The 26468-nt window shown below is 39.6% G+C and overlaps 1 protein-coding gene across 2 annotated transcripts in view; it reads right to left on the bottom strand.

Moving 5' to 3' along the window:
• The window catches only part of SEMA3D (semaphorin 3D), a 201058-nt gene extending 183729 nt beyond the window's left edge, over positions 1–17329 (bottom strand). Inside the window, exon 1 of one of the 2 annotated variants that reach the window (XM_040472791.1) lies at positions 17210–17329. The gene's annotated coding sequence lies outside the window, so the exon portion shown is untranslated. Of the gene's footprint in view, positions 1–17189 lie in introns of both variants that reach the window. The other variant, XM_040472790.1, reaches the window with a different exon arrangement.
• Between the last annotated feature and the right edge of the window lie 9139 nt (positions 17330–26468).

Genomic DNA, 26468 nt, shown 5'->3' with positions numbered 1-26468 from the left:
CCCCTCTAGCCCTCTCTGTCCCCCCCCCAAATAAACATTAAAAAAAAAAGCAACAGGAGTAAGAGAAATTTTTAAAAATAACACAAGCTAAATTGACTCTTTATTCTTTAAAATTATTCCTTCTCTTGATTTCCTCTAACAAAATTATCCTTAATAAGTCATAGAATAGAAAATGCCACATTCTAGGGGCGCCTGGGTGGCTCAGTCGGTTAAGCGTATGACTTCAGCTCAGGTCATGATCTCACAGTTCATGGGTTCAAGCCCCGCGTCAGACTCTGTGCTGTCAGCTCAGAGCCTGGAGCCTGCTTCAGATTGTGTCTCTCCCTCTCTCTCTACCCACCCCCCGCTTGCGCTCTGTCTCTCTCTGTCTCTCAAAAATAAATAAAAACTTCAAAAAAAATTAAAAAAAAGAAAATGCCACATTCTAAAGGTGTATATAGAAAGAATGATATATAGAGAGTGATCAGCTTTATGATTGTTTAGAAAATATTTAGAAATTATTTCAAATAAATCCTATTTATCCTATCTCCAAAACATTTTATTTCCTGTGAAATAGAATATGGTTTTATAAATTATTATTAATGTAAGATGTGTAATTAATATAAGGAATATAAATAATTTATAAATTATTATGAATATAAGCCTATCGATGAAGATTCATATGCAGAAGTGACAACTAAAGGAATAGACTAATCTGAAACAATACCAACAAAGGCATCAGAAAAGTATTTTCCCGTAAAACATTATTCAGTTTCACTTCCACTTGCGCAGAAGCTGAAGTGACCTTTAAGTTCAATTTCTGGAAACTATCATTGATTAACATACTTGCTGTTTCTATTAGTTTATTCCAGAGAATAGCCAAGTGGATGAGGCAGCATGAGACTGAGATGCTCTCCGCATGTTAGATTGCTTGCATTGAGATGCAGGCATCACTCCTTTATCGCTGGGGTCTTCCTAAACTTCCTCCTTGAGAGATAGTGCTTAGCTTCCCTTAGTGAGCTTCATCCTTAACTGCTGTATTACAGGTTTCTGCAAAATCCCCTGAAGTGCAACATTTAGGGAATAGGGATCCAGGGCTCTCTTAGTAGTTAAATAGCTCAAATAGAGCAAGTTCACCACTGGTATGTGGTCTGGAAAAGGTCTAGTCTCTGGACATGAGGCTGAAATACAAGAAAATGTTGCTGGGCCAATTTCCAGCTCCTCTAATGGAGGACAGTGAATTAGATCACTTCGTCTTCCTTCACTCTTTGCAAAGGAGACTAAACTAGAATACTCTGAAGCTTCAGAATAGTGAGCGCATTAGATGGAAAGTTCTAAGAGCAATACCTCATGAGGAGAGAGAGAGAGGGATAAGGTCGTGGCAGTAAGCTGCCGAGCGAGGGGATCAAATTGGCAACAGGCCCATATTGAAGGGCTAAAGAATCATCTATGCACTGGCTAAAAGAAAGGAGAAAGGGGAAGGAAAGCTGTTGAGCAAATATTTCCGGCTTATTTTGGGAATGGAGCACATTAGCAAGGAAATATGACATGCTACAGATCCAACAGGAGATAGCTAAATGACAATGGTGAGACCTTCAAAAATAAGTCTAGAAATTTAGATGGGGTGCCTAAGGATTTTATTCCTCACGTTTCAGCCTCTATAACTAGCTGTTTCTTCTGTGACAGAACTCGTAGTGACGGGTTCCTTTCATGCACTGATAATGAAGTAGCTATAAGACTGCTTATGATAGCCTAGTGTCATCAATAGAATCGCTTTATGGCAGCCTAGCCTACACACTCATGAATGAATTGTTATAAAGTTTTTATGGCATATAGTATTACAGTCATTCATAGTACAGTATTAGAAACACCGTTACCTGCGATGGCTGGTGAATACACAGTTTCTCCAACTACGAGAGAGAGAGGCGTACTGTATGGTAATATAATTCTTTGAACAGCAAAAATATAAAACAGAAAACTAGCACATTAATTTTACGTTAAATGCCACTCACCTCACGCGTGCCGTGTTCTACAGGATTAATACGTAGACAATGACGATGACACAGAAATGTCTTATACAGTTCTTGCTGTACAGTGATTAGATTTCCAGCAAAGACACACATATGCAACAGATAGGGTTATTAACTGTATGGCATGATGATGATTTGCTGTTCATTAAGGGGAAGTGGATCATGGTAAGGTTTTCATCTTTGTGATCCTTATGTTGCATAGGAGGGAGAGGGGCAGTTGGTCTTTCTGGCTGAGGGAAGACCGGGGTGGAAGAGGTAGAAGAGGCGGAAGGGGGAGGCGAGAAAGACAGGCAGACTTGGTGAAACTATGGAAATACATCGTCATTTCTGTCTGATTTTTTTTTCTTTTTCATTTCTATAAAAGTGTTTCTAAAGAGTATCAATCCTTCTTCCACTGTTTGCTTTAGTTTCAGTGTCCCTATCAATAGAAGACTGCATGCTATAAAAAAAAAAGTCAAAAGCAACCTTGAGTAATTGGACCTCTTCGGCCAGATTATTTTCTGCACTGCTTCTTCTAAGATGCACTGCATCTTCCTAAGATGTTTTTTTCCTCATCATCAGGCATTGGTACAAAGTACTCGTCTTCATCAAGTTTTCTCCTGTTAATTCTTCTAGTGCGGTGTCTATTAGCTTTTCAATTTCTCCAAGAGCCATACATAACTTGAAGCCCTTCACCCCCTCCTTTTCAATTTTTTTTTCCACCTCCACAATCTCTCTGATGATTTCCTTGATTGGCTCTGTCATAAATCTTGTGAAGTCATGCACAACATCTGGACACAGTTTTCTCCAGCACGGATTTCTTGTTTCAGGCTTGATGGCTTTCATAGTTTTTTCTATAAGGATGACATCTTCAATGGTGTAATCCTTCCAGACTTTCATGGTGCTATCAGGGTTCTCTTTCATAACATTGACAATCCTACCATGTGTAATGAACCTAAAGGTCCTTAAGAACCCCCTGATCTAGAGGCTAAATTAGAGACATTATGTTTAGGGATAAGTAGGTCATTCTGATGCCTTCGGTGTTGAGCTCATGGGGTGCTGGGTGGCTCGGGGCATTGTCCAATACCAAAAGAACGTTAAAAGGCAGTCTCTTTGTAACAAGGTACTTCCTGACTTAAGGTACAAAGCATGTATAGAACCAACCAGAGACAGGGTTCTCATTGTCCAGGCCTTGCTGTTATACAATTAAAAGACTGGCAGCTGATGTTTATCTTTTCCCTTTGAAGGCTCAGGGTGTTAGCAGCTTTTTTTTCTTTCTTTCTTTCTTTCTTTTTTTTTTTTTTTAACTTTTTTAGTGTTTATTTATTTATTTATTTGAAAGAGTGACAGATCTAGAGCAGGGGAGGGGCAGAGAGAGAGGGAGACACAGAATCCGAAGCAGGCTCCAGGCTCTGAGCTGTCAGCACAGAGCCTAACTTGAGCCTCGAACCACGACCTGTGAGATCATGAGCTGAGCCAAAGTCGGACACTTAACTGAATGAGCCACCCAGGTGCCCCAGGGGTTAGCAGCTTTATAGATAAGGGCAGTCCTGATCATACTCCCAACTGCATTTGCACAAAACAGTACAGTTAGTTTATCCCTTCCGGCTTTAAGTCCTGGTGCTCACTTCTCTTCCTAACAAATATCCTTTGTGGCACTTTTTCCTTTCCTAAGGCGCTTTCATCTGCATTTAAAAACCTGTTCAAGCAGATATCCTTTCTCCTCAATTTTTGTAATGACATCTGGGAACTCATCTGCTGCCTCTTGGTTGGCAGAAACTGCTTCTCCTCTTATCTTGACATTTTTAAGCCAAACCTCTTTCTAAAATTGTGAAATCCTCCTCTGTTGACATTACATTCCCCAGCTTTAGATCCCTCGCTTTCTCTTTGCCTTAAGTTGTCATATAATGACTTAGTTTTTTCTTAAATCATATTAGAGTCTATAGGTATGCTTTTCTTCTAGCAATTCTGTACCCACATAAAAGCTACATTTTTTTTTTTGCTATATTTTACATAAGAGATAAAGAAGACATTCTGCAAAAAGTAGAAGGTTTTTGTGCTTGCTGATATAGCTGCAATGATGGCTTCATTTACTTCTTTTCTTTTATCTACAATGGTCCTTACACCGGATTCATTTATCTTGATATGACAGGCATCGCAGCTGCAGACCTCAATCTATGGTCCATATCAAGCGTTTCAACTTTTTCTATTAATGTCATAACTTTTCTCTGCTTCCTGGGGGCACTTCCAGCATCACTAATCTTCGTGGGGTTCCCATGGTTTTATTTAAGGTTTATGGTATTGCACTAAACACAGTGAAAAATACGCGAGAACCACAGAAGATCACTTTTTACTATGATTTGACATTTACTAGGGAGAGACGAACTGTTCACATGGAGATGATTAGTGTCACACCGTGTTTTTAGTGGGTCCTCTCACAACACTTGAGCTCACCGCAACAGCAACAGGGTGTGACTGCAAAATTGTTTCCGTAGTACGGTATATACTACAGTTAATTTTATGCAGCTATAATTTAATACTGCATTTTTACGTTGGTTTACATTTCTCTCGAGTGTGAATGGCGCCATGATAAATTGATAAATTTTAACTTTTTATAAAAGATTTATATATATTTTATGGTGGTAAATGACTAAATAAAGTAGTATATACATATACTTTATGCATTCATGACCTGAATTAGTTTGTCACTTATTCTATGCTATATGAGTTTTTTCAAGTTGTCATAATCTTCAAAAAGTTTTCTGATATATTTTTTGAAAAAAAAAAAAGTGCATATAAGTAGACCTGTGCAGTCCAAACCCATGTTGTTCAAGGGCCAACTGTATGGCTCTTTAAACACACGTCTGTGAAAAATAAGGAGGTGGTAATCGTCAATCCTAAAACGTCATTCTCTTATCCAGGAACACAACAGGGAGGTCACCAAAGGGCTGTTCTTCAAATGAAAGGAAGGGAATTCAGCAGATAAAGGACAAGAAGTCACTAGGAACAGTGTGTAGATGGTGTGAGAATCTGACCTTAAATGCCATACGCTTGATCCGAATAAGGACAAAGAAAAGGTAATACCCACAGATATTGTAATGTGCCACACAGCATCTGATTCTCCTGTATTAACCCATTTAATCCTCACAATGCCCCTACGAGGTCAGCACCTTCACAAACCCCTAGGTGAAAGACAGGAAAGAGGTACAGAAAGGTCAAGCAACTTGTCTGAATCACACAGCTAAGATGGGACAGAACTAAGATCTGAACCCAGGCTGTCTGCTTTCACAGGGCATCGTCTCAACTGTTGCACCACATCCCCTCCCACACTTCAAAGCCCGATTCTCAAGTTACACTAATCAAAGACTCTGAAATTTTCAGTGACCAGTGAAACCTCTTTATAAGTGGAGTATTGAGCAATGAAGACCAACCCACAAGCGTCGAAGTAGTATGGAGCAATAGATGAGATCCAAGAGAGAAGTCAGGGTTGGAGAGGACACATGAGGCATAAGCTACACATAGATAAAGGCAGAAGTTAAGGAAGAAGATGACATAATTTTTTAAAAGGCCTTAGAGAAAAAAGACCAGCAGTATGAATAGGACCTTTTGTTTATTGTATTTAAGATCCCAAAGGGATGTGATTTGACCCATAATGATCATGAATTCTTTTATAATTGTCCACTGCAGGGTAGTCATGTTTCTTCATGTGTATTTCATCAGAGACCCTCATAGTGCCCAGTGAAGGCACCCAATAAATACTTCTCAAATAAAAGATGACAAGGGAATTAGAGGTGGGAAGGCTCAAAAATAATACGAATACATGCGAAGTAAGCTTTGTGATGAAGGAATATAGACATGAAATGAACTTCATGATGAATTATATATCTAAAGTAGTTGCACGAGGAAGAAACAGAGGCAATGGATTCTGAATGGATTAATTTCCCTTCAAGTATTGGATGGTGTACTTATTGTATACAAGACTCGATGATATGTGATGGGAACATGAAAGATGCCAAGGTAACAACCATTTAAACTTCATCTTTGAGAAACTTAGTCTTGTGATCCTAGAAGTTAGAGAGAGGGTAATAGTTAATAGTTACTGGGGACTGGAAAAGATCTTAAGGACCGGTGGGTAGCATTTGAGTGAAAAGCACTTTTTCAGGCAAGACTTAGAGGACATACGTAAAGGTGGCAAGGAGAATGAGCATCAGCTAGAGGCCAGGAGAGGTGGCGGCAGTAAAAGGCATAATTATTCCAAGGGAAAGGAGAAATCAGAGCAGTCAAAGACCCACAAAGGAAAGAGTATGGAGAATGTAGGCCCATGAGGTTGACGCTGGTTTGCCCTGCTTATTGAGTTGGGGTATTTACAAGACTTTTCGGTTTTGCTTGTCCTAATACGTTAACTACTTACAGCACAGACACTTTCAACACGGCTTGCATGCAATAAAGTAAAAGAAAAAGGGGAAACTACATCTTCATTTCGGATTATCAGAAATAACCAAGGGTCACGAACACATAGAAAGGATGATTGGCTATCATGGAGATGATGGTTGTGTGACGACTGATAAATATGAGGGAAAAGCAGATCTCAATGCAATTGTTATTTTTAATAAATCTCAAGTGAAAGTGCACAGGATATGAAATAACCACTCACGGTACTCTAATAACTTTTGAAATAGGAGTCAAAAGTACCATTTCTTGTGAAATGAAAAGGTCTATATGATAGTGACACAACAAAAGGGTTCTAAACAGTCAACATACAGAGATAGGGGTGTAGGGTGGAGTGAGGAATCCACAATTTCTCAGCCCAAGCTCTCTGAAGGGTTTATTGAGTGCACATGTGTAAGCATAGCATTTCTTTTCTGTGCAAGTTATTCCTGCCAAAAACTTGCCCTTTTTAAAACCTGAACAATGAATACTCTCTGCCAAACCTCATCACAGTGCAGTCTAAGACAACAATCCCCACGGCTCTGTGAAATGTGAATCAAGCCAAAGAAAGGGAAATGTTGGGCTCTCATCTGTATAGCCAGCATAAATGCTTTTGAACAGCTTCTTTACAGGTGATAAAAGTCTTAACTTCAAAAGTTGATTGGTATTGGGGCGCCTGGGTGGCGCAGTCGGTTAAGCGTCCGACTTCAGCCAGGTCACGATCTCGCGGTCCGGGAGTTCGAGCCCCGCGTCGGGCTCTGGGCTGATGGCTCGGAGCCTGGAGCCTGTTTCCGATTCTGTGTCTCCCTCTCTCTCTGCCCCTACCCCATTCATGCTCTGTCTCTCTCTGTCCCAAAAATAAATAAAAAACGTTGAGAAAAAAAAAATAAAAAAAAAAAGTTGATTGGTATTAACTTCCCATTTGAATGTCATAAATAACATCTTACACTATTTCATCATGCAAATACTTCTGCAGACAGAATGGTGTGGCTTCTTTAACCTTCTACCATCCAGCTTGGAGAGCAACTTATAACACACTAATTCAATTATGATAAGGAAATACATGAAGCTATAAGACAGACCCTAGTGTGGCCAACAGGGTGAACTTTGAATCAGAATACATGTCGACGATAAAATTACTAAGTGTACATTCGCACTATCTAAAGATGTTGTCATCTAAAACAGGGTCAAATCTCAAAGTTGAGAAAACTTGAGATGATTACTTTTATTTACAAAGATCTTTAAAAAAAATGTACTCTAGTTATAATTATGTATTCACAAGTCAACAAGCACTTGAAAGTACACTGATAGGAAGTGAAAAAGGAGACAACATGACAGTCTCTGGTATGCATTTTAAAAGGTTTTGGTCGGACTATTAGATTTCTTCATTCCTCTTGTTTGGGTTAAATTACCATAGGCAGGATCTCTCTTTTTTTAGAAATGTATTCAATTATTTTGTGTAACAAAAATGAAAACCCTGAATCTAAGACTCCAGTGAGTCCAGTGAGAACCCAGAGCATATTAGTCATATTGATCTGGGTCTTTTTCAGACGCTTTCATTATTTCAGGAAATTCAGTGGGGTCATACCAAAAAAGAGGCCCTTTAGTCACATATTCTGGAATTGGTTTCCATGACTTATCCTGAACAAGTTCTTCAAATGTGTTTTTTATGCTATGACTCATACAAACTAAAAACAGAAAGAAAAAAAAAAAAAGCAAAGCTAAACTTTTCAACAATCGCCACACTAGAACACAAATTCAGCAGAAACTATAGTTAACTATAAAGCACAGAGTCAGATAACTGTTAAATAATTGTAAATATGAGGTAACAATAAAAAATAAGACACCAGTATGAAAGCTTAGATAAGTAAAACACAAGGACTTTAGTCCAACTGTAAAAGAGACTTGTCCAAGAGAGTACAACTTAGATTTTTTAAAAATGTGAAACAATTTGCCACACAAGGAAGAGAAGGAATAATTTGTGATTTATAGAGAGAGGGAAAAAGCATCTATAAAAAATGAGAAGACACACAGTGAAAATACAGACACACACGCAGACACACACACGTAAAGGGAAATGGCAGCCTGTATTTCCTCCCCACTCTACATTAGTTGGAACACGCGTTAAGTCTCAGCTTCTAGGGGTTTTTTTAAAGGACATAATGGCCTCCTAGGTATATTTACAATTTTCAAAATAGGAATGACATGTGTATTAAATATAATATTTGGTAGGGAATAATATTTAACATACTTAATGCAGTAGGTGTCCTTGATGTTCAAAGAGGGGTAAAAAGAATAAATAATCATTGAGCCATTTTGGCAAGAATTCTGGAAGCATAATCATCATCTAGAACTGGCACAGGAGATGGACCTTGTCAATATCCATAAAAGTAGCAAGAACAGTAGAAAAAAAGTTTGTCTTCTCTTTTAATATTTAAGATTGATTTACAGGACATGATAATACACAGCTTTGTTTTCATGAGAACCTATAATAATAGTGATGGGGACATTTTTTAGTAATCCAGATACCACATATTCTTTCAAAAAAGTGATTATGAGAAGAGCTAATTCAAAATATGTGTTTAGTATAATAATATCTATAATATTTACCATCTTCGCCCTCAAAAGGCAGAATAGTGGTACCTTGAACTAGGGGAATAAAGTAACCATTTAACTGAATGACATTAACCTTGCTGACGAGAGAACAGTTCACCTCCTACAGAGTTTCTCACCATGATTAATCTATATGCTTTCAAATATAATTTTTAAAAATAGACTTCAGTTTTAGAATAGTTTTAGATTTACAAAAACATTGAGAAGATAGTACTGAGGTCCCCTAAACACACACCCTATAATAGGTTCCCCTATTTTTTTTTAATTTACATCTTACATTAGTATGGACATTCGTTACAATTAAGGAACCAATACTAATATATTAACTAAAGCCCATAGTTTATTCTAATTTCCTTCATGTTTGCCTAATCTTCTTTTTCTTTTCACGGATCCCATCCAGGATATCACATTACATCGAATCCCTATCTCTTTGGCTTCCTTCCTCCTGCCTGTGACAGATTCTCAGATTTTCTCTGGTTTTGATGATCTTGACAGTTTGAGGAGTATTCCAAGTGTATTGTAGACTGTCCCTCTACTGGAATTTGTCTGATGTTGTTTTCATGGTTCTACTGGGGTTAGGGTTTTGGGGAGAGAGATTGAAGAGGTAAAGTGTCCTTTTCATCCCATCATATCAAGACCATGTACTACCAACTGGCTTCATGACTGATGTTGACTTTGATCATCTGGCCAAGATACTGTTTGTCAAGCTTGCTGAACCTCTGTATAATACCATTTTCCCCCTTTCCATACTGTACTGTTTGGAGGAAAAGACCATTCTCAGCTTACACCTCGGAAGTAGGGAGTTAAGGCTCCCCTCCTTGAGAACAGAGTATCTACATACATTATTTGAAATTCTGCATGGGAGCTTTGTCTCTTCTCCATTTGTTAATGTATTCAATCATTTATATTAGCATGCTCTCATGCATAGTTATTTTACATTTGGGGTTATACTCAGTACAACTTTATTTTTTTGCTCAAATTATTCCAGCTTTGGCCACTGCGAGCTCCTTCAATTGGCTTCTGTGTCTTTCTGACATATCCAATCATTGTGTGTATGTGGCAATGGCAGTGGCAGTGGGGTGTATGTTGACCACTTCTTTATTTTTTGGCACTACAAGAAGATCCAGGTTTGTGGTATAGATTTCCTGCCCCAGCCTTTGAATCAGCCATTTCTCCAAGGATCCCTGGTTCCTTTTATTGGAGGATGATATTAAAAAACAAGATCTAGGCACTGTCACATATAAAATTTATTTTTTAAATAAATTTCATGTTTAAGCTAAGAATTCACATATATGTTTGTAGGTTTATGAATACATTTTTACTAACACATCTCTATGCATACTATATTTTCTAGTTTTTCAGTAATGATCAGGAACTGCATCTGTGATGAAAATCATTATTGTAATTTTTTTGTAATGTGTATTTATTTTTGACAGAGAGAGAGACAGAGCATGAGCGGGGGAGGTGCAGAGAGAGAGGGAGACACAGAATCCGAAGTAGGCTCCAGGCTCTGAGCTGTCAGCACAGAGCCCGACGCGGGGCTCGAACTCACAGACCGCAAGATCATGACCTGAGCCAAAGTCAGATGCTCAACCGACTGAGCCACCCAGGCACCCCGAAAATCATTATTATAAATATAAAAGATCTACAAAAAAACATGCACCCCCTTTCAACAAGAAAACTCAAATTAGTGGGGCACCTGGGTGGCTCAGTTGGTTAAGTGTCCAACATTTGGTTTCAGCTCAGGTCATGATCTCAGTCTGTGAGATAGAACCCCACGTCCAGCTCTGCTCTGACAGTGTGGAGCCTGCTTAGGATTCTCCCTCTCCCTCTCTCTCTGTCCCTACCCTGTGTATGTTCTCTTTCTCCCTCTCTAAATAAGTAAACAAACAAACAAACATGAAAAAAAAAAAAAAACTCCAATTAGTATCAGTTTCTATTGACCCAGTATTTAGCAAAGTAAACTGAGAATTCCGAGCTCTAAATATCTTTGAAATGAAGTTATATTTCAAAATTGAAAGCATGTCTCCAAATAAGAATAGTATTCACTTCTTTATTTCATAGTACAATCAATTCAGATATGAAGAGGAAACATTTATCCAAAAGCAACAGCAGTAACAAACACCAAAACCCAAGTAAAAAACAAAGAGTGGGAGTAAAAGTCTCACTGATCTTATACATTCTATCATGAAGACCAGACTACTTAAATGTAATCTGAGATTATGGCATCTTCAGGCATGAGTTCAGCTGTCAACATAATGTGTAAAAAAAGGCTTCTACAGAACTACTTAAGCAACTTAAGATGGTACTTTGGACACTCTTAAGCAACTCATACAAGCTGATAATAAATGTATGGATTACACTACTTCTCTGCCTCTTCACTAAGGCAACTCCAGACAATATCTACTGAGCAATCCTATTAGTCTAATTTCTGCTAATGTAGTATGTCTGAAACTACTGATGTTTAACTCATTAATTAGGTATCGGTTATGTAGGCTCATGTTTGGACCAAATATGACACCAACATCCTTAAAAGCTATTTAAGATATGCAAAATATTAATTAAAGAGGAGACCTAGTAAAATGCACAATTAGTAAAAACAATAAAATAAATTGGACATTTATCTGATGGTAGGTTAATAATTACACCTTCATATACCTATACCCTTTTATTTCTTTGCCATGAAAGCAAGAGTATTATATTTCTTTTTAAGATGATCAGTAATTTGGACATTTTTGATTATTTTATTGACTTTGTTCTTAGTAGTAATAGCACCATTTAATGATGTTTAATTCTATTTAATTAGGAAAACATAGCAAATGTTTCCATTTTTCCTATGGTTTGCTAGTAAAACTCACTAATAGAAAACACTATTAACCACCAGTTTTAAAAATACTGGTGTCAGGGCACCTGGGTGGCTCAGTCAGTTAGGTGTCCTACTTCAGCTCAGGTCATGATCTCAGCGTTCATGGGTTTGAGGCTCGCATCAGGTTCTGTGCTGACAGCTCAGAGCCTGCTTTGGATTCTGTGTCTCTGCCTCTCTCTGCCCCTCCCCCACTCATGCCCTGTCTCACTCTCTTTCTCTCTCTGTCAAAAATAAATACACATAAAAAAATAAATAAAAATACTGGTGTCTTATTTTTGTTACATCAGATTTACAAATATTTAACAATTACCTGACTCTCTGCTTTGTAGATATAAAATGTTTAAGTTATCATGTTAAATTACCTATAGAAGAAACAAGGGACATGTTATTCCTAATTTCTGAAGAAGACATTGCATCTTTAAAAAGAAGATAGATTCAGATAAATGCAGACTCTTCTAGTCACCTAATTCTTGGTTTATTTTATACATTTCTATGGGAGGGTAATACTTGTAGCTTGTTGAGCTTTGTAAAACAATGAGCAAACTCATTGTTAAAGATAGCCTGGCTCGCAACTCATGACATTAGAAATTATTAAATATTATTAACATGGATATGAATGATCAAATATTTAAGAAGACAGAGTAAAATCTAAGTATGAACAGTATGTTTCATTGTATATTCGAGCTTCTTGAAGCACTTAACTATTTGTTTTTAATAATTTTACATTTTTTTTCAATGTTTCTTTCTTTTTGAAAAACAGAGACAGAGTGTAAGTGGGGAGGGTCAGAGAGAGAAGGAGACACAGAATCTGAAGCAGGATCCAGGCTCTGAGCTGTCAGCACAGAGCCTGATGTGGGGCTTGAACTCACAAACCACGAGATCACAACCTGAGCCGAGGTCGGACACTTAACCGACGGAGCCACCCAGGTGCCCCTGTTTTTAATAATTTATATTTGTAATTGTCTAATTATTTTATTTTAGAGATAGACAGCACGAGCAGAGGGAGAAGGACAGAGGGAAAGAGAGAGAGAATCTTAAGCAGGCTCCATGCTTAGCACAGAGCCCAATGCAGGACTCCATCCATGACCCCGGGATCATGACCTGAGCTGAAATCAAGCGTAACACGCTCAACTGACTGAGCCGCCCAGGCGCCCCTATAATTGTGTAATTATTTGAGTATATCTCATTATTATTAAATTTCAAAATCATTTCAAAACTGTTATAGTTGCTTATCAGTGTATTTCCTATTCATAGTGAATTTTGCTTTAGCTACGTCCTTCGTTTTAATTATTATTTAGGTACAAAGTTAAGGTGAACTAATATGGACACAGATGATGTAGATTCTCATGTGTTAACTGGGTCCTTCTAAAAAACACACAAAAAATTTAAAATGAAATAATAACTTTTCATAGTGTGCAACAGTTTATTAAGTATTCTCATATACCTGTTTCACACAATCATTACACCACTTCTGTACATTATGTACTAGGATAACACACTCAGCATCTCAACACCTTTTTCGGTGACGGGTTAAAACTCAGCTGTAAGATGAAAGTCTCCTTCCTAAAAATCTCAGAAAAAGTAAAGTATAATAGCAAAGACCTTTAATCTGGTCTTTTGTAGGCAGTAAAGCGATTCAAAATCACTGCATTGACTGTTTAGATACAGAATCAGACTTCAGTATGTGCTAAGCATCTGAATATGTTTAGCACTGTACTAACCTGAAGGTATAAAAAGTTAGTCACCTCCTTCCTCCAAAGTTCTTATGATCTAGTCAACAATCATAAACAACAAAAGTAAAGAGGTAAACACATTACTAAAAACTCAGAATATTAGCTTTAAAAGTATGAAGATATACAAATAAAAAAGGATTTGGGCCAAGGTTTCCTCTATTAGTGGAGTATTTTTTAACCACATTTTGAGGTAGGAAGAAACTGATTAACAATTTTGTCTATGGTCAATCATTATTACTATTATCCCTATTTATTTTACAAATGTGGACATTTCTTTTTTTTCTTTCAAGGAATTTGTTATTGAGTGCTGAAATGCTGTTTTATTGAAGTAATTTGTTTAGCTCCAGGTATTTATGGAAAGAATAATAATTTTTCAAAATGGAGCTATGGTTACTCTTATTCATGAAATAAATCATGTATTAATTGACAAGAATGCTTCCCAAAGAACATATGTCAGCACACCATTAGATTTCCCAGACGGAACAATAAAGTTCAGAGTCACATTTGTTTTTCTCAAAATAATGAAGCCATAAAAAAACAATCTGAAGACATACTAGTGTTTGTGAAGCCAACACCAATTGGAATATTTCTTTCTTTGAGACTGAAAAGTTGATATTGCAAATACTTAATAAAAATGGTGATGACTTAATCCAGTGGCTCTGTACAAGCAGTATACAAATACTGGTCCACAGAGATACCTACCAATTCCAGAAGACCTCTTCGGAAACTTCTTCAGGTCTGTGATAAGGCTTTTTATGGTTAACACATGCTCATGTAATGGAATGAGATCACAGTATGAAGAATAAAAATGAGGTACTCTGAAACTTCCTGACTTACTTTAACCCCAACCCCAAACAATGTATTTCCTACTTTTGGAAAAGAAATAATGTGAGAGCAATTCAGCTCCATGACTCAAGTTCACACCTACAGTCGATCTGTTAGCCTGTCATTGGAAACAGTACATGTGCTTCCTCTGTCTTTGTAATTGTTTATATTCCTGACCTTCCCTGCTACCGAAAATAATTCCTACTCCTACCCTTACCAGCCCTACACACTCACGCAGAAAGGAAAAATTCAATTTATCTTTGTGCATTTTCCCATGTAAAAATATAAAGCAAATTTATTAACTAAGATTCACCTATAAAGGCAATTCTGCAAGAAGGTAAAATAAAAGCCACATAATTTTTTTCTCTACCTTGTACCCTTAGTTTCTGCTGGTATTGATTATGGTTTCCTGATAATCCCAAAACATTTTGCACTGTCAGATGCTTTTCACTGACCTCCCCCTCTCAGAGAGACAGGAAGGTAACAGGAGTCACATCATTACTTCTCCTAAACGGACAGACAGCAGATTTTTACAAAGGTGAAACAGTGGTGCCAAAATATGAAGTAAGTTTTTAGGTATTCAGGTCATGAAAGCAATAAATAGACTAAGGAAATCTCCATTAATCTCAGGAAATTTTCTCAATACAGCCATGGGGTTACTATTTGACAAAATATGTTTCTTTGTTTTCATCTTTTCTTTCCAATTATTACTAAAGCCACTCAATAATTCCTAAAAGGTACAATAAGACCTGTGTAAATATAGATTATTAATATCACATGCATACGATTCTCAGCCTACACATTTGATGTGGTCCATAGCAATCCTCAATAATGGATTCCATTTAAATTCTTAGGTGTTCTTCCCTAGTAAATGATCATATACAGATGCAGTATCAAAGTGATCTTAGAAAGGGCCTCTAAGTGATGACCTAAGTGATGACTGAAAGCTTCCTGAAGTCCCTGAAAGGTGAGCCACATGACGGGAAAACAGGTCCAGATTCAGGCCTGCCCCTTACTGGTTTATATTTGGACATACCAATTAACACTTCTAGATCTCCTTATTCTCATTTTTGAGATGAAAATAACTGCTTTGTCTACTCCCCTAACCATCGATTCCATTTTTAAGTATTTAAGGGTGAGGATTCTTTGTTAGAATTGCGAAAACCAAAATGGGACACCACCCATTTCTAATCCCGTGTCTTTGCTTTCTTGTCAACTAAAAACAAAGAAGAATGACACTGAGTGGTATTGTTGGCAATATTAATTGTGACAATGTATTAAGCACCTACAATGCAACAAGTGTTTGATAAATGTCCCTTCCCATCTCCACCAATTTTCCATTTCATAAATGGGCAAATTCCATTTGAAATGTTGGCAATCCAAATCAGTACCGCTTTATTGTCTCTCAGCTGCCTCTTGACCCTATTCTTATCTCTTCCCACATCACCTTCCTGTATTTCCTGGCCTTTCTCTTCCAAGGGCCATGGTCTTTTCCCATCTCCCTGACCTGGACTGTCACTTTGGAGCTTGTCAGCGGTGACTCCTCTGGCCAGCTTTAGCTGCTGGGAGGAGCCTCAACGACTTCAAGGCTGGACAGAATTAAAGCAATTCCCCGCTGGGGCTGCACACTTCCAACCCCAACCCTTCCTGCTCATCTCCTCGATATCTGGCCTCGGTACAGCAGGAGAAGCGAAGGCAACACTGGAGTGATGACATGCGGCTCTCTCCCTTCCCCACCCTCCACATTTTTCCTTCCACGTGCGGAACCCATAAAGCTCTGACCGCTCGCGCCAAGGCGGTTGCCATGGTTACGCAACAGCAGCACCAGACGCAGGAGGGGGGTCTCATCCCTTCTCCACTCCCCCCTCGACCCTTTCCTCCCCGTTAGGGCCTCCCCCACAAACACAGTCAGGAAGAGAAGTCTTCGCCGCTAAACCTTCAAGTCCCCCCCCCCCCTTTTATCGCTAGCGCAAACGGCACTGACAAGCTAAGGAAGGGTGGGAGGGGCTTTGGTGAAGTCCTCGTTTCACTCCGGGCTACACGGCGAAAAGTTCGCCTTTTGAACTCCGATCTCCGTAACAAGGAATTTGGGACCTCAATGGCCCCAGCTGCAGGGCGCGCGACGCGCGTCCAGTCCCTCGGATTCCAGCTCGCCGGCGAGAGCGCACCGTCTCCTCCTCCTGTCAAGTCCCCTCCGCGCTGGGACGGAAGCACGACTCAACCCACGAGGCTGAACACAAGCCGCCAGGGAAGGAGAATCTGCCAGTGCCGAAAACAGCCCTGGCTCTGCCAGGGCAGCCCATTAACGCGTCGACTCGGGGCGGGCCGGCCGGGGGCCAGGAGGGGACACCCGGGGTCGGGGAGGGGGTAGAGTCACTGCGTTAAATTCCCAGCAGGAGTCAACTCTGAGCCAAGCCGAGGCTACCAAGGGATGCCCCGCTCCAGCCTGAGTGCATTTTGCAATAACCAGCATTTCCCATTCAGCCAGCTTCGTGGCTGGTGTCTGACCCCAACTTTACCCTCAGGGTAAGAAGGATGCGCGCTTCCCTCAGACGGAGCGTCACGATTCCTTCGCAAGGCAAAAGGCATCGCCCATCCCTCTCCCGAAGCCACAAAACAAACAAACGCCCCGGTCTCCCCGTCCCCTCCCCCTCCCAGCCCAAGGGGAAAAGCGGGGAGGAGGGGGGAGCGAGAGTGTGGAAGCCCTTGGTCAAATCCTCCCCGGACGGTCCCCACCATCGCGTCTCCCAATGAACCTGCAGCCGGCGGAAGCCGCAGGTCACGTTCCGACGCGCTCTCTGCCGCCTTGGCCGCGGAGGAAGCGAGGGACAGAGTGAAGTTCCCGGGAGCGTCTCCGGCGGAAAACTTTGCGCGGTGTTGGCGGCGGGAGGCTCTGGCCGAGGAGGCTCTGGCGGCGGCAGCTGGGAGGTGGGACCGCGCCCCCGCCGCCACGCTGTCCCCGGCGCGGCGCGCACAGGCCGTCCCTACCTAAGCGCACTGATTCCCTGTCTGGTCCCCCGCGCGCCCACCTGGTCCGCTCCGGAGCGCCTTCTCGGGCCCACGACGGTTCCTTAGCTCCTGGAGTTGCGCCTCCCACTTCGGACCCACGGCCACCCCCCAAATCCAGTCACCCCGGCTTCACTCTGCGGTCCCCGCCGCGCCCTCCCACTGGGGTAGCAGGTGACCAGAAGCCAGCCTTACCTGCTGCGAACTCTTCTCTCCCTCTCTCTGGGCCAGACGTCCTTTCAGGAACCGAAGACGGGGATGCAGGCTGTGGGAGTGCGCGGCGGCGACCCGGGGCACCGGCGCAAGCTCCTCTGAGGCAGCCCTGGCTGAGACGCGGAGCCGCCGGCGGCCCTGGCGGAGCGCGGAGGCTGCGGCCGCAGAGGCCCGGCCGGGAGGCAGGGGGCGCTGCTGGCCCCGAGCGCGGAGACGGGACAGGCGGGGAGCCAGGCACCAGCTGGAGCTTTGGGGAGGCGAGTGTGGCGAGGAAAGGCACGCTCCGAGCGGGAGGGCGGCTTTTAAGTTTGTGGTGTGACCGCAGCAGCTGTCCTGGGAGAGACTCAGTCTTTCTAAAAAGGGGATGCTCAAAACGCCGGGGATTACCTCTCCCCTTCCGATCTCCTCCCCCAGCCCTCGGCCCCCCTTTCCTCTGCGCACGCCAGTCCTCCCCAGCGTGCCGAAGTCCATCCCTGCCGGCGCGCAGGCTGTCAGCAGCGTGGATTAAATGTAGCTCCGGCCACGCTCAGGCATGTTTTTTCCGGACTGGCCACCTTGTGCACTGTCTGTGCAGCAGCCTCTGACGTTTGAGCCCACGTCCGGCTGGCTGACTTTGGGACCTATGTACGCTATACCGTAAAGTCTCTAGGGACCTCCCGCGGAAGAAACAGGACAAATAATGTCCAAACAATTGTAAACCTCATAAAGAGTGGCTGGTTCTGTCTGGTATGTAAAACCCCGGGACCACTAGCCTTGAAACCGCAGGCATTGAGATGAGCGATGGAGATCAATCTTCCATTAAGGGACTGACACCCAAGAAAGGGAGGCAGAGCGGGGAGGAGGGGAAAAGGGCAAAACCCCCAAGATGTAAGTCTTCTTTCCTCTTTACCTCATTCCAGGCCAACAGGAATATGTAACCTATTTCTGTTTTAGGAGGTTTCCTTCGTAGATTTGCACACACCTTGGTCGCGCAATAGGAAACTGAAGCATGTGGGGAGACCAGGGGTGGATCCACATTTGGTGGAGCCTGGAACGTATACAATTTGGAGGTGGGATCCTCTTTAAGACAAACAATGCAGAAATAGTTTAATTTGTACAGATTTTCCAAAAACGACTATGTGAATTTATTGTCAGGCCGCCCTCAGGGTCACGGAAAGGGCAAGTGATGAGTCCTGCAGCTTGGGCCTCCTTAGCTGCATGGTCAGTCCTTCTGGGATGGGAACTGTAGGTCTGGAATCACACACCTTGCACTTATTTAGTCCCAATCATAAAGCTGACTTGGGTAGAGCCATAGAAAAAAAGCAGGCCCAGGATTCTGCGTTTGTCAGCTTGATTTAAGAGCACAGCTTGTAGGATCCCAGAGCCCCTTTGGCAAATGACAAGGGGTGTTTTGGTTTGAGGGTATTGAGCAATCAATAGCAACAATGGAAGAACTGGAAGGTGGGAGGGGACTCTTCATTCAGCTTCCCCTCAACAGCGGAGAGCTGAGGGCCACAGAAGCTAAATGAGTCATTTCAAGTTGCAGATGGTTAGTGGCAGAGCGGGCTCAGGAGGGACTCAAGTTTCCTAACTCTGACCAACGTTCTTTCCTGTGTCTCATGCTGCCCCATTTCTGTAACCTTGGTTTTGACTTTCAACCAACCAACCCCATAATTTTCCTCTTTAGATACAGGAACATTTAAGTCCCTACTGACTGTTCCGACCTGTAGCAACTTTTTTTTTTGGAATGCTTTGTATTTGATGTTATAGCACTTGTTTTTGTAATTAACCATACCCTCGGTGTGCTTATCGCATTTTCTATGCATTTTATTTTATTTGTTTATGCCAATGCCCTTCCATCCAAATTGCTAGCTCATTGTAGGGACAGAATACCTCTTTTATCTCCCACAGCATAGCTTAGGGTTTTGCACATAGTGGGTCCATGATAAGTAGTTTTTGACTTCTAAAATCTCTCTACTTATTGTCTAATAATTTTGTGGGTTTATTGGCCAGACTATTCTGTTTAACTAGAATTGCAGCTAACTGGATTTCCCCTTTTTCCCTCCTGTCAAAAATCCAATCTTAGTAGACCCAAGCCAGACAGCATCTCCCTTTGCTACTATTTCAACCTTTTCCACAAAACTCCTAAAAAGTTAATCATTCCCTCCCATTTCCCCAAAGCACTTTGATTTCAATACTCTTATAAGCCCGTTTCATGTTATGTCGTAATTAGTTATGCATGTGGCTCATACACAAGTGTCGGCTGTTTTTTAGCTTTGTTGCTCCAGCCGCTGAAACAATGCCTATGAATGTGTATCAAACTGGTTTAGTTCAGATTCCACTGACTTGAAATTCAGGCTGCATTTACCAGGGCATCCTGAACATACCATGGGAAGACAACATCTGGAAATTGGGTTCTGTGCTTTCCTTCTTTTAATTGCTCTGAGCACGCAGCAGGCGAAATCAACCGCGCTGCCCAAAGTTGTGATAAATGGCCTCAGCTGTGTCCATGGCTTTGTAGTCCCCAGGGCACTTCTCTGAGTGTCTTGCATATGGTAGGTGTGTAACAAATATCTGGGGGTTAAATTAGTTACTGAAAACAGTGGCTATAATGATGATAATCAGCCACTGCATTTATTTCTGAACTTCTCCTAACCCTACAAGATCTCCTCAGCATGGTTTTACAGTCCTCTCCAGGAGTTTGAGATCCGTTGTCCTCAAAAGCAGTTTGGTAATCTGCCCTGAAGGGCTAATACCCTATCTAAATCCTTGCAATAACACCTGGGGGGGAAAAATCTTTTTTACGTTAAGTTTTGTTAAAATTTAAGTTGTGTCACAGAGTTTAGTGTATCTCCAAGGGTGACTATCTGTGATTCAACAAGTGATCCTTAATTACACTGAAAGAGATGTGTGTATCATCAGTTAGAACTACCTAATTGCTGCTGTATCCCTGTTTCATCCTGGGAGAAAAAAGGAGAAAAAAAAAAAAAAAACAGAAAGGAAAGGAAGAAAAGAACAAAGTACTTTCTAGGTGCCTGGAAAAAATTTTGAGTAAGTAAACTTGTCTGGAGGGCCCAGGCTGCTCCTCTGTGACATACCGCCCCTTACCCATCTCCATTAGCACTCAGATAGAATTTAAGTAAGTCATTTTTACTGTATGGTAGTATATATGTGTTAGGTTATATGAAATACACTATTTTTCAAAAAAACCCTACATTTTAATACATAATGTAGTAGAAGATACATGTTAGATTATGTGAAGTACACTATTTCTCAAAGGATTACATTTTAATACTTAATGAAGCCAAAGAATAAAGTTCTAGCTGTACAACTTCAAGAATTGTCAATCTATGTTGGGAACCACTAGAAAAGGCAGCAAGGATGGGTAAGAGTGGAATAGGTATATTCTGGGCTTCTCCAACTCCACATATAGCTAACTCTGCCAAGAAGACAGAAGAAAGATAATTACTGGGTCCAGAATTTAAATGTAGCAGGATCTCAGAGAATTTGGCTGCACTTTCAGCAGAAGGTAGTAGCTTGTTGTTCTTTCCCAACAAAAAATCTATAATCCTAGTTCTCTCTATACTTTCTTCTATTCAAAAAAAGAAAAGGAAAGAAAGAAAATTTGGTGAGTTTGAAAGAAAAAAAAAGACTGATAAACTGCAACATTCTATGTACAGAGACAAGGAAAATGAAGATAAAACTCAAACCAATTAGTATTTATATGAATAAAACCAGCCATACCTTGGTCAGATATAAAACCTCTCTGCCTTATAATACATACTGCTTTATGAATGTTTTCCCACGTACATACTAACGTATCTGTACTGACAGATAAATATTGTTATACTCAATTGAGAAAAGTGGAGTCTGTATTAGTTTATGTGTAATTGGATCAAGTGATGGCATGAGTTGAAGCACCTCACCCACTTACTCCTCTTCTATCAGGTGTTTTCCCCATATAAATTTCAGATATGTTTTCCCCCCATTTGTTTCATCTGATCATGACAATCCACTCATCACAGGATCATTAGCTAGTTACATATTAAGATCATTAGATCATGCTTAGTGATGGAAAAGAACACACCTTTCATCTTTACTTCAGCATTCATTACACATACACAGAACTCTTAGAAGTAAATGTATCTCTGCTTCTCATCATTAAGTAAAGACAGAAGAGAGTTTATGGTTGGTTAATCAGAATGTAAAACTGTCAGAACTTTGCTTAATGTCTCTGAGTTTTAAACTCCTTTAACATCGTAAATAATCATAAACATTCAGAGTTGGGAGAGGCCTCAGAGACCTTTTGGCCCTCATGGGATAGATGAGGGAACCAAAGCCAAGAAGATGGAGTAATCACCCAGGACTTTCTAACTCTTGCTCTCTGCCCTCTATAATACAGCACCCTGCTATAGAGACTTTACTTGAAGAAGAAGGAAAAAAAAAATCAGCTATTTTTCAAAACCTTTCCAAGCCAGAATCTTAAGGTTATATTTACTTAGCTGGTTTGGGGTGTGGTGAATAATTAAATTCAGCAGGAATGCACTTCAAAATAAAAATAAAAACACAACCCAACCCCTTTGGCCCAAGTCCTGAGACCTCAGAAAAGAAAATCTCCTTGACTATGAACATTCACTAGAGGTTGGGAAGGCTTTCTGTGCCTGATATAGGAGTCCGCATAGCTGTAGGATGGAGGAGTTGATAGTCAAATAAATGACTGTTGTTTCTTTTTTCTTTTTTTAACAGTATTCTTACATCAACAAACAATCCCCCAGGAAGGATTTTAAGGAAAAATAAACACCTTTCTTACATATCATATAAGAAAAAAAAAATCACCTTTGAGTTTGCTTTTCTGAATACCTCATGCTGCCACCACCACCCCTCTCTCAGAGCATACTTCAGAAATCGTGTATTCTTCTAAGAAAATGGGGGAGGGGAAGGATTCCCGTGAAACCAATCCAGGCAAGCCTTATTTGTATAAGGGTGATGAAACCAAGAAAAATATGCCCTCTTGTGGCTTATTTGTTCTAGTTCACAACAAATCAATAGTACTCTATTATTTCCTGAAACTCAAACATACCTGTATTCCAAGTGGAATTAAACTATTCCTTTGTGCGGTAACTGGAGAGAACAGGCCCATGTAGACAACACGAAGGCATTCCAAGCTTCTGCTTTGTTCAAGGTCATATATAGCTACTTAGCCACAATGAAATCAGTATCCCTAAAAATGGGGGAACGTTTTCCAAAATAACCCACAGAGTCTTACAGATCTTATAAAAATACCTTTCAAATAAATGCATCGATAGAATTTCTTTCCTAAACACTGAGGTTTGTTTTGGACAGACTTAAGCTATCAGTTTCCACAAATAGGAGAAAATTCATAATTTCCTGCCCTACTGTATTTGTGCCTCTAATATTTCTTTAACTGTAGGATGCTGCCTATTTTTCCATTGAAAAAAAAAAGTAAAATATGAAGCAGTTAAGAGAATGCGGATTTTCATTCTTTGAATATTTTTTTATCTTCTTTCCCCTTGCTTTACTCAGAAATGAAGATATAACGAATGTGTTACGTCCAGTGGTTTGCGGATACAATTAATTTCACGTTATGACCAAAAAATGCCCACCATGTTTGCCCACAGCAAAGTGGAGATGGGTATAGTGGACAGTGACCTTTGTTGATCAAGAGAAAGACTTTCACATAACTGTGATTTAAATGATTTAGTAACAAAGTAAATCTCAAAGGTTTAAAACAGGCCAGATTGTTAAATTCTTAGTCTAACTCAATTGTGATAATAATAATTATGATGAACAACATTATTATCATTTTACATGCAAGGAAACTTAATGTTAAGTAACTTAAGTCACACATTTTTCATTTGCCTGGATCTGCTTGTGTACTAAGGGGGCCACTGGGTCATTTCCTAATCTGCATCCTTAGTCCCATGCTGCAGAAATAAACCAAATCGAATCTTACTTATCAGAATGAAAAATGCCATTTTCCAAACTGCCCAATTTAACACATGGAACTATTATTTTTCTCAGTTACAATCTAAAATGGAATCCTGTTCTTCTAAGTTTATAATCATTCTGACCCTTAAAGCACAGATATACTTTCACTTGAATTATCATTTGAAAAAACAATCATAAAACAGTTCAAGGTTTTAAATTTTATTTACTTTTAACTTAGTAAAGAAAAATAAACCACTATACTATACTACTACTAAAAATTTGCATTCTTACCACCTCAGTAAAATTATATTTCCTATGTAAACAAAGTTTTACTTCCCAAATTTTACTCATGTGTCTGCTGATAATGTCCACATTAAAAGTCTATGATTATACACATATTTAAAAAATTATCTCTACTTTTATTATGTTTAAAACTACTAAGAAAAGAGCCATTTTTATTTATTTATTTTTTAATTTCATTATTTTGAAACAGAAAGAGAGCAGGGCGTGCCGAGAGAGAAGGAGAGAGAATCCCAAGCAGGACCCTATAGCACTGTCAGCACAGAGCTCGATGCAGGGCTTGAATGCACGAACTGTGAGATCATGACCTGAGCTGAAACCAAGAGTCAGTCCACACTTGGCCTACTGAGCCACCCAGGTGCTCTTAGAGCCAATTTTAGAAGACAAAAACATGACCATTTTAAAAGTATTAAGAAATTAACATTTCACTAATTAGAATAAAAGACAAGCTGTCCATAATAAAGTTATGTGTATTATTGATAGCATGCCCAGTATTAAAAATGATGATCTACCAATATTAACTGTTAAAACATAATATTAAAAAAATAAAATAAAACATAAATTTATGGTATTAAAACAGTGAGGTATGGAGTACCTGGGTGGCTCAGTTGGTTAAGTGTCCAATTCCTGCTCAGCTCATGACCTCACGGTTTGTGAGTTCGAGCCCCGTGTCAGGCTCTGTGCTGACAGCTCAGAGCCTGGAGCCTGCTTCAGGTTCTGTGTCTCCCTCTCTCTGCCCCTCCAGCTCATGCTCTGTCTCTGTCTCTCTCTCTCACACACAAAAACAAATAAATATTAAAAAAAAAAAACAAAAACAGTTAGGTATTGGCTAGTGAATAGATAATGAAGCAAAACAATTAGAGGCCTAGAAAACAGATTTAGGTATATATTATAATTCACATGTGTGATGGGAATTTTGTTTTCCACACTTGAGTGGACAATAAATGCCTTCCTTTTTAAAAATTACTTTTGTTATAGAGCATTTCAAGTACAAAAAATAGCACACACACACACACACACACACACACACAAAATGGAGCTCACACTCATGTAAAGCTATACATTTTCTTTTGACTATCTCATTTTAATTAGGGCCAATACTATCTGATATGTAGGGTTGAATTCCTATTTTTCAGAAATTCTGTATATTTATTTTTTATTTCATCTTTCTCTGGTTAAGATGAAATAATCTGTTCTTTTTAATCCCAGGAGAAAGAAATCTTGTTATTGTTACTGTTTAATGTCAAATTGTGTTATTTTCCAAATCCATTGTACCTTTGTAAGAGAATATGGTTTGTAATCTTTATACTTAACAGAAATATGGGAGGAGCGCCTGGGTGGCTCAGTGGTTAAGCGCCCAACTCTTGATAAAGGCTCAGGTGATGATCTCACAGTTCATGGAATCTGGCTCCTCCATGGGCTCTGGGCTGATAGCAGGGAGCCTCCTTGTGATTCTCTCTCTCTCTCTCTCTCTCTCTCTCTCTCTCTGCCCCTCCCCTACACATACACATTCACTCTCTCTCTATCAAAAACAAATAAATAGAAACATTTAAAATAAATTTTAAAAAAGAAGTATGGGACATTTCAGGGATGAAGTATATGGTCCATTTTAATGCTTATTTTTTATACATTTCAGATGAAGGTACTCTTCCTATTATTCTGTGTATTTCCATAAGGTCTATCCTTGAGACTGTGTTGCTTAATTCTTTAACCTTTTTTTTATCCCCTGATTTCCATTGCACTGAGTAGTAGTTTCCTACTTTAATGGTTCCCTATTTCATTTGCATCATCTATAGGTCCTACTGTATAAAGTCAGTTGTTCTGATATTTGGTCCATAGAAAACCCCAAATCTCCATTGTGTATTGTGGCCTTTGGTATTATAAACTGCCTCGTTGAAAGTTTTTCACCTATTCTACCTTATTTGTTATCAGGATCACAACCAGTTGCTTCCTTATTGTTTACATTTCCTAATACATTTTTGCCCATTCTTTTATTTTTAGCTTTCTGAATAACATCCTTTTAGGTTTGTTTCATGAAACAGCATATAATTGACTTTTACTTTATGAGCCAATTTGAAAATGTTTATCTTTTCATCAGTCAGTTAAGCCCATTTATTCAATGTGACTAATTTATTTTGACAAAAATTAATCATATTATTGTGTACTCTATGTACTGTATATATAATGGTATATTTTTTCTTTATGTTGTCTGATTTCCTTTTGTTTTGCCTTTCCTTTTTTTAATATTGTTTATTTTGAGTGGGAGTGATCTTCATCAGCTGAAATATTTTGATTTTCATTTTCTGCTTTCTTTTCATAATATATATATATCTTAGTGAAATATATATATACATATCCATATCTTAGTGAAAAAATATATGTGTGTGTATATATATTATATATATGTTATATATATGTAACAGTACATATACTGTTATATATATATCATATATATATATATATACATATAACAATATATGGAAGAGTAAAGTTACCAAATATGTATGTGTATATATATATATAGACATGTATATATATGTGTGTGTGTATATATATATGTATATATAT

The sequence above is a fragment of the Herpailurus yagouaroundi genome, unplaced genomic scaffold (assembly GCF_014898765.1).
Source record: "Herpailurus yagouaroundi ecotype Mexico unplaced genomic scaffold, PumYag 100, whole genome shotgun sequence".
In the NCBI taxonomy this organism is placed as follows: Eukaryota; Metazoa; Chordata; class Mammalia; order Carnivora; family Felidae; genus Herpailurus; species Herpailurus yagouaroundi.
Note: the sequence above shows the minus strand (reverse complement) of the source record. Positions and strands in the feature narration are given on the sequence as shown.